Raw genomic sequence first — 10,009 nt, 5'->3', positions numbered from 1 at the left:
TACATCAGGCCTCACCTTACTTCAAAGCTTCCTTCTTCTGGATTTGAAAAAGGAAGGAGGAAATATTGAAATAATGGACTGTAATGTGAAACACAGTGGCTCGAGGTGGTGACATGGGTGAGTTACCCCCCATTCCTGCCATAGCCAGGGTCGGATTTAGGCCTAGGCCATGGCCTAAGGCACCACAGGAGGAAGGGCACCAAAGCAGCAGGCTAAACTGGTGCAAGCTTGAAAATGCTGCAATGCAGGGAGATCAGGCCTGACCATGGTACTCTGCTGCTAGCCGCCTGTGCAGCAGCCACCATTCTCTCTGTGCATGTTTGCATTGTGGCCGGCAGCTATGGACTTGGACAGCATTGGAGACAGAAAGGAAGAGGAAGCTTCTGCACTGGAGATGGGCTGAGAGATGAGTAACACAAATGGCTGATGCAGTGTGAAGGCGAGCTGGCTATCTATACTGAAAAGGGGTGGGAAAAGGAGGGATTAAGGAAGTCATCTGGCTACGTATACTAGAGGGAAAGGGGGAGGAGTAATCTGGCTACCTATACTGGAGAGAAAGGGGAAGAGTCATCTGGCTACCTATACTGGAGGGAAAGGGGAGGAGTCATCTGGCTACCTATACTGGAGGGAAAGGGGGAGGAGTCCTCTGACTACCTATACTAGAGCAAAGGGGGAGGGATCATCTAGCTACCTATACTGAAGGGGGGCGGCTGGTGACAGTGGCCTAGGGCGGTAAAGAGTACAAATCCGGCCCTGGCCATAGCCCACAGCTTTAAAATGTTCCTTTCATGCAAAACTCAGATTGAGCACTTAGAAGCTCATCCCTAATCTCTTTTCATAGCAGACAGAGAAATGGCTAGTGATAGTCAGGACATGAAAAATAAGGGGCCCTGTCTCACTTAGGTTAGGAAATTGTAAAAATCGACTTTATTGAACCATGAACAAGCAATATACAATAACACACAATCTACAGCAATAAAATCACTTAAAATCAAGGCTTGGAGATCCCCACATACAGCAAACACCACATCCCCACACAATCTCAATCACACACCACCCAGTACATACAACGCCAGCTATGTCCGAATGGGGGAGACAGTGGTTCAACGTTGGGACAGTGTCCTTGTCAAAAACAACTGCTTCAACAGAGCAACTCACGGGACCGAATAGCAGAAGAGGAGGAGACAGGAAAAGGCTTGTTTTGCAAAAAAAATGTTTTTGGGTATACACCCTACAAGCAATGGCTCCTCTGGGACTAAATAATGAGTTGGACTTCTCACCATAAAAATTTTGCGTGGGATGTTCGGTTGGATTGAAATGCAAAATTTTGATCACCCCATGTTGATGTTTGCTTACAGCTGAAGTTGATGCTAAAATGGTGTGGCATAAAGGTATACTGAAATGGCTTTTTATGTTTATGCCTGCCTTGAAGGGTGAAGTTGGACTATGCATAATCATCGGGTTGGTTGCTATGGTGCACTCTGTATGTTTACAGGGAAGGCTGTCTCTAGGAGGCAAGTAGATGTAAAGTGCAGATATTATGCATAGCAGGCCGAAGTACTTACGCGTGAAACGCAGCATTGCGTCTACTAAAATGGAAGTGTTTCCTGAAATTACACATGGCATGCAGAAGAAATACGTGTGGAACGCAACATCCTGTCTGCTGAAACGGAAGTGTTCTCTGTGGTTGTGAGAACTTCCGGGTCACTGAAGATGCAGATGAAGATGAAGTGGTTAAAGAGACACTGAAGCGATAAAAAAATTATGATATTATGATTTGTATGTGTAGTACAGCTAAGAAATAAAACATTAAGATCAGATACATCAGTCTAATTGTTTCCAGTACAGGAAGAGTTGAGAAACTCCAGTTGTTATATCTATGCAAAAAAGCTATTAAGCTCTCCGACTAACTTAGTCGTGGAGAGGGCTGTTATCTAACTTTTATTAACTCAACTGTAATTGAACTGTTTACTTTTCCTCTGCTAGAGGAGAGTTCATTACTTCGCAGACTGCTCTGAAAGACTCATTTTGAATGCTGAGTGTTGTGTAATCTGCACATATTATAGAATGATGCAATGTTAGAAAAAACACTATATACCTGAAAACAAAAATATGAGAATATTTTCTTTGCTGCTAATCTTCTAGTAATTATTCATAGTACACAACCAATTCATTATATCATATATATTTTTTTCGCTTCAGTGTCTCGTTAAGGAGCAATGAAAGAGTACTGTTTAGTTCATTCACAATCACAACTGCAGGATGCTGACTGTGTACATAGTGTGTACATAGTGTCGTCTCTCCAAGTACATTAAAAAAAGGGCGCTCTGGAATTTTTAAGCCCATGAGAGCTGATAGTAGAAGCTGCCAGCTATACAATCTCAAAAAAACAAACAAACACGTATATAAGTAGATAAGTACTTGCTCTACGTACATAGGACATGTATTGTACTGTCCACGTTTTGATTTCAGTGAATTTTATATAGTAAATAAAGAAAATTCTGTTGCAGGCATTTGCCATCTTAATTGCCTCTGACTGAAACCAATACTGATTTATTTTCCTCCCTTAATCGTTGTACCTATGAGTCTAGACTCAACAGGTATGGTGTCAAAGTACACTTCAATCTTTGTACCCATGAGTCTATTTTCCTCCCTTACTCTGGGAGGAGGGCAGCCAATGCAAACACAGACAGTCTTCGGACACTCCCACCCAGCTCTGTAATAGAAAGTGCATTGTCATTGTGTGACACTATAGCTTGAGAAGCATGAGAAATATTGGCCAATCAGAGAGGAACAGAGGTGTGGGAGGGGAAAACAGGAGGAAAAGAGTCTTCAGCCAATCAGGCTGCATTAGTTAAGTCTGAGGGGATAGTAAAGAAGCAAAAAAAGACAACCCAGTATGCCCTGCAACTTTCTTTGTGCGGCAATGTACCAAATAAGATTCAGATAAATTGGGGAATGATCCTTTATGAACAACAAAAGTAATAGTGATTTTAACTTTTGGATTGCCTGGTTAGCATCCTTATTATTTGTTTACCAGATAAAAATAAAGAATTGATTTGTGATTTTAAGCCTGACAGTTACTCTTTAACCACTTAAGGACCAGGGGATTTCTGTGTCATCTGTGCTGCGTGGGCTCTCCAGCCCGCAGCACAGATCGTGATTATGGCAGGGCGATCAGACAGGATGTCCTGCTGGGGGGGGGGGTCTGATCGCCGCCGCTCTGTGTGGCCGAGCGGGGGGGGGGGGGGGCGATATTCCTCCCTCCCTCTCCTTCCCTCCCTCTCGCTCTGGATCTGGGTGGCACAGCACGGCGATCCGTCCTGTACCGCCTCCAATAGGCTTTAGCCTATCAGACGGCGGCAATCCCCGGCCAATCAGAGGCCGGGGATCGCCGATCTGCGTGGCCGTTTCCATGGAAACACCACTTCGACCTGCCGACGCCTATCGACGTTAGGCGGTTGTTAAGTGGTTAAGTGGTTAATTATAAAGCCCCCATACATGCTATCGTCAACAAATTTCCTAGGTATGTTAAGGGGAATAGTGGGAATATGATTTTATAAAAACACAGCCAATTTAGAGAAAACAGATTTAAAAAAATGCAAAGGAAAAATATTTTTTAAACAGTTTAAAAAAAACATTTTCTTTTTAATTTTTAAAATTGAATTTCTCAAAAACTACAGTCTTTTTGAAAATTATTTTTTTGACTTGACGATAGCATCTATGGAGGCTTTGCCATTAACTACAAAAGTCGGCAGGACATATGCAAAAATGATGCAAAATTGTGAAGTTACGATTCCTGATTACGTTTACAAGCAAAATTAATTATGATTTTTCCAGATTTTCACATTATGATTTTGCATCATACTTTTGAATTATGGTGCAAAATTACCATTATGCGAAATCTTTGCTCCCAACACAAGTGATAAATAAAAGGATGATAGTAAAATATGATTAAGAAATACAGATATTTTACTGAAGCAAAACATAACCCTATTCTCATAATGAACCCTCCCTCCACTGATGCCTAACCTTAAACCTTAAGCACCCCCTCCCCAGGCTAACCTTAATGATCCCCGTCGCCAATCTGCCCCATAAACAAAATATGCAGATTTTCCGGCACCGCCATAGGCGTCATCCAAATATCAGCTTTGATGAGAAATTTAGGTACTTGAGAAATATCCACCGTGGTGTCCAAATTTCCTGTTTCCATCTCTCCTCCTCCTTGATGCAGAATAGTGCACACTTTTGAGGTATAGCGGAACATTGCAGCGTGTCTGTGTACCACGGGGGTATTGTGAGGTTACTGAAAAGTTCATAAATCAATAGTTATGTGTCCACAGTAGTAGGCAGACACACAAAGTGAATCTGTATTTATTAAATACAGAACAACCTGAATGTATCCACTTCCGAACCATAAAACACCGCCTCCCAACAAATTTCCGCACATACCCGCTGCACTCACTGGTCACGACGATGTCCTGTCACCGTAGGCTCCTCTCTCTGCCGTCTCTATGACGGCAGAGCGCTGTCAGACGGTCAGGAGCCGCTTTCATTGGCTCCTGGCGCTGTCTATCAATGTGAGCCAATGTGATTGGCTCTCCGTGATCACCGGTTCACAGAGCTATGCCGTCTTATAGACTGCAGAGAGAGAAAATTGCGGCAAGTACAGAGTGGCGGTAAAGGTGGTATCGCGGAGTACCAAAGCAGTAGAATCTACGTCCAGTCAGAGCCACAGCACCAACTGCAGGATGTAGATTCGTACTGCTTCGGTCCGGAAGCAGTTAATAAAACACTTCCAGACTATGATCAGATGCAGAATTAGTCTAGTAAACAAAAAGCAATGAGATCCGGGAATGGAAAGGATATTAAAACTCATTAATGCCTTGAGAGAAACAAATTCATGAACATTAATTTCCTTAACAATATTTCCTAAACAACTATTGTATTGAATAGAATAAGAAAACAAATTGTAAGAACTAAGACATCCTACCAGCAAACGTCTATGACTGAAAATGTACAAATATCACAATGCTTTAGAGGATGGTCAGACTGCCCTTCCCGTCCTAATAAACTATAGGTTGTACTGCAATAGGAATGCTCATTCGGATTGGATTTCGAAATTGGATTTCTGCAGAAATACTACAATACTGACACTTGGTAATTTTAGCTCAACCACAGAACTTGGAAGCATTGGACCCATCAGAGAATGCAGAGTAAACTCAGCAGCATTTGGCAAATCAGAGAATGCGAAAAATGACCAAAAAAAGACTCCTCGGAAATCAGAAATCGTAAAACAGAAATCCATATTGAACTTTTGCGGAATCGGAAGTTAGCATTTCCGACAACCCCTATTCTGGAATCTTGCTTTAATATAAAATTGCAACAGACCCAACACTAAAAATAAAAAAACCTTTAATTTAGGGGCATTTCTAACCTTTTTGTGACTCCAGACAAGCAGTCCTGTGTTACTCTCCCCTCCCCCCGGGGAAAAAAATCACCACACACTTGGGAATATAAACCATATGCCGTATAGGGTAGATGCAGAATACTGGGAGTCTCTGAGATATAAACAACCCGCAGATCCCGTCACATGTTGTTTCACACCCCCTTCCTTAGTGTGTAAATGCAGAGTATAGTGCAGCAGAAGCTAAGCGCTCACCTTGCTGTCGCCTGTCTGCTCACCACTCACCCTAGTGCCCAGCATCTGCTACCGCCTGTAACGTGATTTCACGCTACATCAGGAGAGCCAGCTCTAGAGGGAGCAGAAAACAGACAGGATGGTTGCACATGAACAGCACTGGACTGCAGAGGGGAGGTTAGAGCACAGCTTCTGCTGCACTATATTCTGCCTTTAAACACTGAACTGGGGGAGCGCAAGAGGAGGATGGGAACAGATAGTGGGACAAGGGTAGAGAGGGCGGCACAAAGAGGGACACACAGTGGGACAGAGGGTGGCACAGAGGGATGTACACAGAGCTGGATCATTCACCAGGCAACTTAGGCAGGTGCCTAGGGCCTGGAGAAAGTCTAGGGGCTAGTTTATGCTAACCCCCACCAATCTTGTCAAAAAAGCTAAGTGGCCATCAAGCGTAGGCCCAAAGTCATTGCTTGCCTAGGGCACCATTTCACTTTATTCTATATCTGGATGCACAAAGGGATTAAAGGAGGCACAAGGAGACAGAAGGAGGCACAAAAGGAGACAGAAAGAAGCACAAAGGGAGACAGAAGGAGGACAGAGGGCAGAGGTGGAACAAGGAGACAAAAAGAGATGCAAACGCTCATGGCCTCGTTTGGGGGCATGGCTTAGCTCAGGGTGGGTGGGGCTTAGTTCAGGGAGCAGGGCTTAATCAGGGGCATGGTGCCCCTCAGGACCCATGGCACTGCAGGCAGTGTCCTTTACTGCCTATGCCTAAAAATGACCCTGCTTTAATTGAGCTTAAAATGTTTGGCATTGTGCTCTTGCTTATCTCCCATCTACAGTTTCACAGTGCAGGCAGTGCTGCCTTACCCCTTTCTCCCTACTCAGGAACCTGATTTATCAAACACAAGGACTGCAATTTAATACAATATTACACAGCAATATTACTACCAGCAGCATGTGCCACGAGTTACGCTATTTGCAAGACCCACGGTACTCAAGTAGCGCGAGTCTTGTTACAGTAACGTGCATTTCTAATGAGTGTTACTGTTTGTATTGCTAGTTACTATTGCAATGCTCAAGTACTGCGGGTTGCACTAATAATGTAACTCACGGAGGTACACACTGTCGGCAGTAATGGAAATATTGCGGTAGCAGTCTGTAATATTTGGGTATTCAAATTCACTATGCCAAATTTGGCCACCAATTCTATTTACTATGTAACATAATGTTTATATTTATAATGTATGTAATTCAGATCTCTTCATTTAAAATAGTTGAATTTTTGAAGATTTTTTTTTTTATATTGCTGTTACTGAAATGGTTCACTGACTTGCTCATATCAGTGAAGGTAAAGACAAAATGATGCTGCACATTTGTTCAGGGATAAAATGAAAATGTAAGACGTAAAAGAAGTAAGAAGTAAAAACAAAACAAAAAAGTATTTTCTATGGTTTAAAAAAAACGTTTTATAAGAATGATCTGAATTAAGAAAGACACGTTTTTCAGTTTCTCTTTAGTTAATAATATATTTGCTTCAGCAAGAGAGATCTCTGCTGACGGGTGTATTTAGAAAAATGTAAAAAAATTGCTCTGCCTTCAGCACGTACCAAAATCATACAGTGCATCCGGAAAGTATTCACAGAGCATCACTTTTTTCACTTAAGTACTTACATCCTTTGCTCAATACTTTGAGGATGCACCTTTGGCAGCAATTGCCTCCTCAAGTCTTTTTGAATATGATGCCACAAGCTTGGTACACTTATCCTTGGCAAGTTTTCCCATTCCTCTTTGCAGCACCTCTCAAGCTCCATCAGGTTGGATGGAAAGCCTTGATGGTGCACAGCCATTTTAAGATCTCTCCAGATATGTTCATATGTTGGATTCAAGCGCTGCGTAATATGTTGGCGCTTTATAAGTACAATAAATAAATAAATAAATTCAAGTCTGGCTGGGCCACTCAAGAATATTCACAGAGTTGTTCTGAAGCCCTCCTTTGATATCTTGGCTGAGTGCTTATGGTCGTTGTCCTGCTTAAAGATGAACTTTTGTCCCAGTCTGAGTTCAAGAGCACTCTGGAGCAAGTCTTTATCCAGGCTTTATCTGTACATTGCTGCAGTCATCTTCAGTTCCTTCCGCTTAAAACATCCCCACAGCATAATGCTGCCACCACCATGCTTCACTGTAGGGATGGTATTGGCCTGGTGATTCCTCCAAACATAACGCCTGGCATTCACACCAAAGAGTTCAGTTTTGTCTTATCAGTCCAGAGAATCTTTTTTCTCATGGCCCGAAAGTCCTTCATGTGTCTTTTGGCAAGGTGTGGTTCAGTCTGACCACTCTATCATACAGACCTGATTGGTGGATTGCTGCAGAGATGGTTGTCCTTCTCCTCTCTCTATAGAGGACCTCTGCAACTGACAGAGTGACCATCAGGTTCTTGGTCACCTCCCTGATGCCCCCTAGCTCTCGGTTTAGATGGTCAGCCAGCTCTAGGAAGAGTCCTGGTGGTTTCAAACTTCTTACACTTACGGATAATGAAGGCCATTGTGCTCATTGGGATATTCTAAGCTGCAGAAATTTCTCTCTAACCTTCCCCAGATTTGTGCCTCGAGACAATCTTGTCCACAGATAATTCCTTTGACTTCATGCTTGGTTTGTGCTCTTACATGAACTGTCAACTGTGGGACCTTATATAGACAGGTTTGTGCCTTTCCAGATCATGTCCAATCAACTGAATTTACCACAGGTGGACTCCAATTAAGCTGCAGAAACATCTCAAGGATGATCAGGGGAACAGGATGCACCTGAGCTCAGTTTTAAGCTTCATGGCAAAGGCTGTAAATACGTATGTACATGTGCTTTCTCTGTTTATTTCATTCTTAATACATTTTCTAAAATCTCAAGTAAACTTCTTTCACATTGTCATCATGGGGTGATGTGTGCAGAATTCTGTGGGAAAATGAATTTCATAAATTTTGGAATAAGACTGCAAAATAACAAAAAGTGATGTGCTGTGAATACTTTCTGGCTGCACTATACTTGTTCCAAAGCTCTGATTCCTCCATTTAAGGTAATATGCAATTTGCACTTCTACGACATAGTCTTTTCATATGTGTATGACTAAACTGATAAAATGATTTTAGGTCATTCAAGACTCTTGCATCAGAAAACATTGCACAACTTTATCCTTATGTACTTATTATATAAGTTGTTAAACATTTTAAAAGCATCCCTTCTCTACTTGCCTCTCACTGCTTCAATTGCAACTTGATTTATTGTTGGCACCCATTCCCTCTCTTCACCCAAGCCCATTCTTCGCCTCCTTACCTCACCCTCCAGAAGCAGTTCTATTGCAGTGTAAGGCCCCTCCCACATGTCATAATTAATTAACTATTGATGATTGATGTTCGACTTATGTCAATGCAAAACATAAACACATACAGTAAGAGAATATAAACTTCTTACAGCATTCAAGATAAAATGGAAAATATTTAATGCAAAATAAATACAGCACACTTGTAAGTGATGGTCTATCACAAACACAAGCACAATACTCGCTGTCACTTTACACCATAGTTGAATTTGAACAAGCACGTTATTATAAATAAGATTTAACAATTCCATGAAGTAGTATGGAATATTTTAATTTATGGTGCCATAAAGTCTGCAAAAGAACTTGACCTTTTTTTTTATAGGAAGTTTACATGCATGGGCTAGCAATAATAATTTCCTCTCCCTGACTTACATATTAAAATGTATCAAATGGTGCCATTTTTACTACTGGCAGGTGATGTCAGTGGAAGGAGATGCTGCTTGCTTTTTTCGCAGTTGGAAACAGCTATTATTTCCCACAGTGCAAAAAGGCTCCCACAGTGTGATGGCAGCAGCCTGGTGCTCATCTGACACCGATTGGGGGGGTTTCACCAGAAGATCAGCCATACAGAGCCCCTTGATGATCCGTTTGAGAAAAGGAAAGGGTTTCTCATGGGAAAGGGGGTATCAGCTACTGATAGGGATAAAGTTTCATTCTTGGTTATGGTTTCTCTTTAAGTAGTCTATGTGGTGTGTTATCTACACATCTAAAACTTTTACTTCAACTCTGTTGCTGGGGAGCTAGAAGACTTGGATTGATCGCTCAGAATTGCTGAATTCAACAAAATTCTGAAATTTAGCATGCGATTCCAAAAAAGTTTTACATTTTGTGGACTCCAAGTTTGTTCTGCAAAATGGTGAGATTTTAATTTATTGCAAATATGCATTTACAATAACCACAGGATTAGGGTTAGAGATAATTTGCGTAAATAGGTTCACAATAAGTTAAATTCAGAATTTTCCCATTTGTGTCCTTTGAGCTATGTGCTATTC

Source organism: Hyperolius riggenbachi, chromosome 12 (genome assembly GCF_040937935.1).
Source record: "Hyperolius riggenbachi isolate aHypRig1 chromosome 12, aHypRig1.pri, whole genome shotgun sequence".
In the NCBI taxonomy this organism is placed as follows: domain Eukaryota; kingdom Metazoa; phylum Chordata; class Amphibia; order Anura; family Hyperoliidae; genus Hyperolius; species Hyperolius riggenbachi.
Note: the sequence above shows the minus strand (reverse complement) of the source record.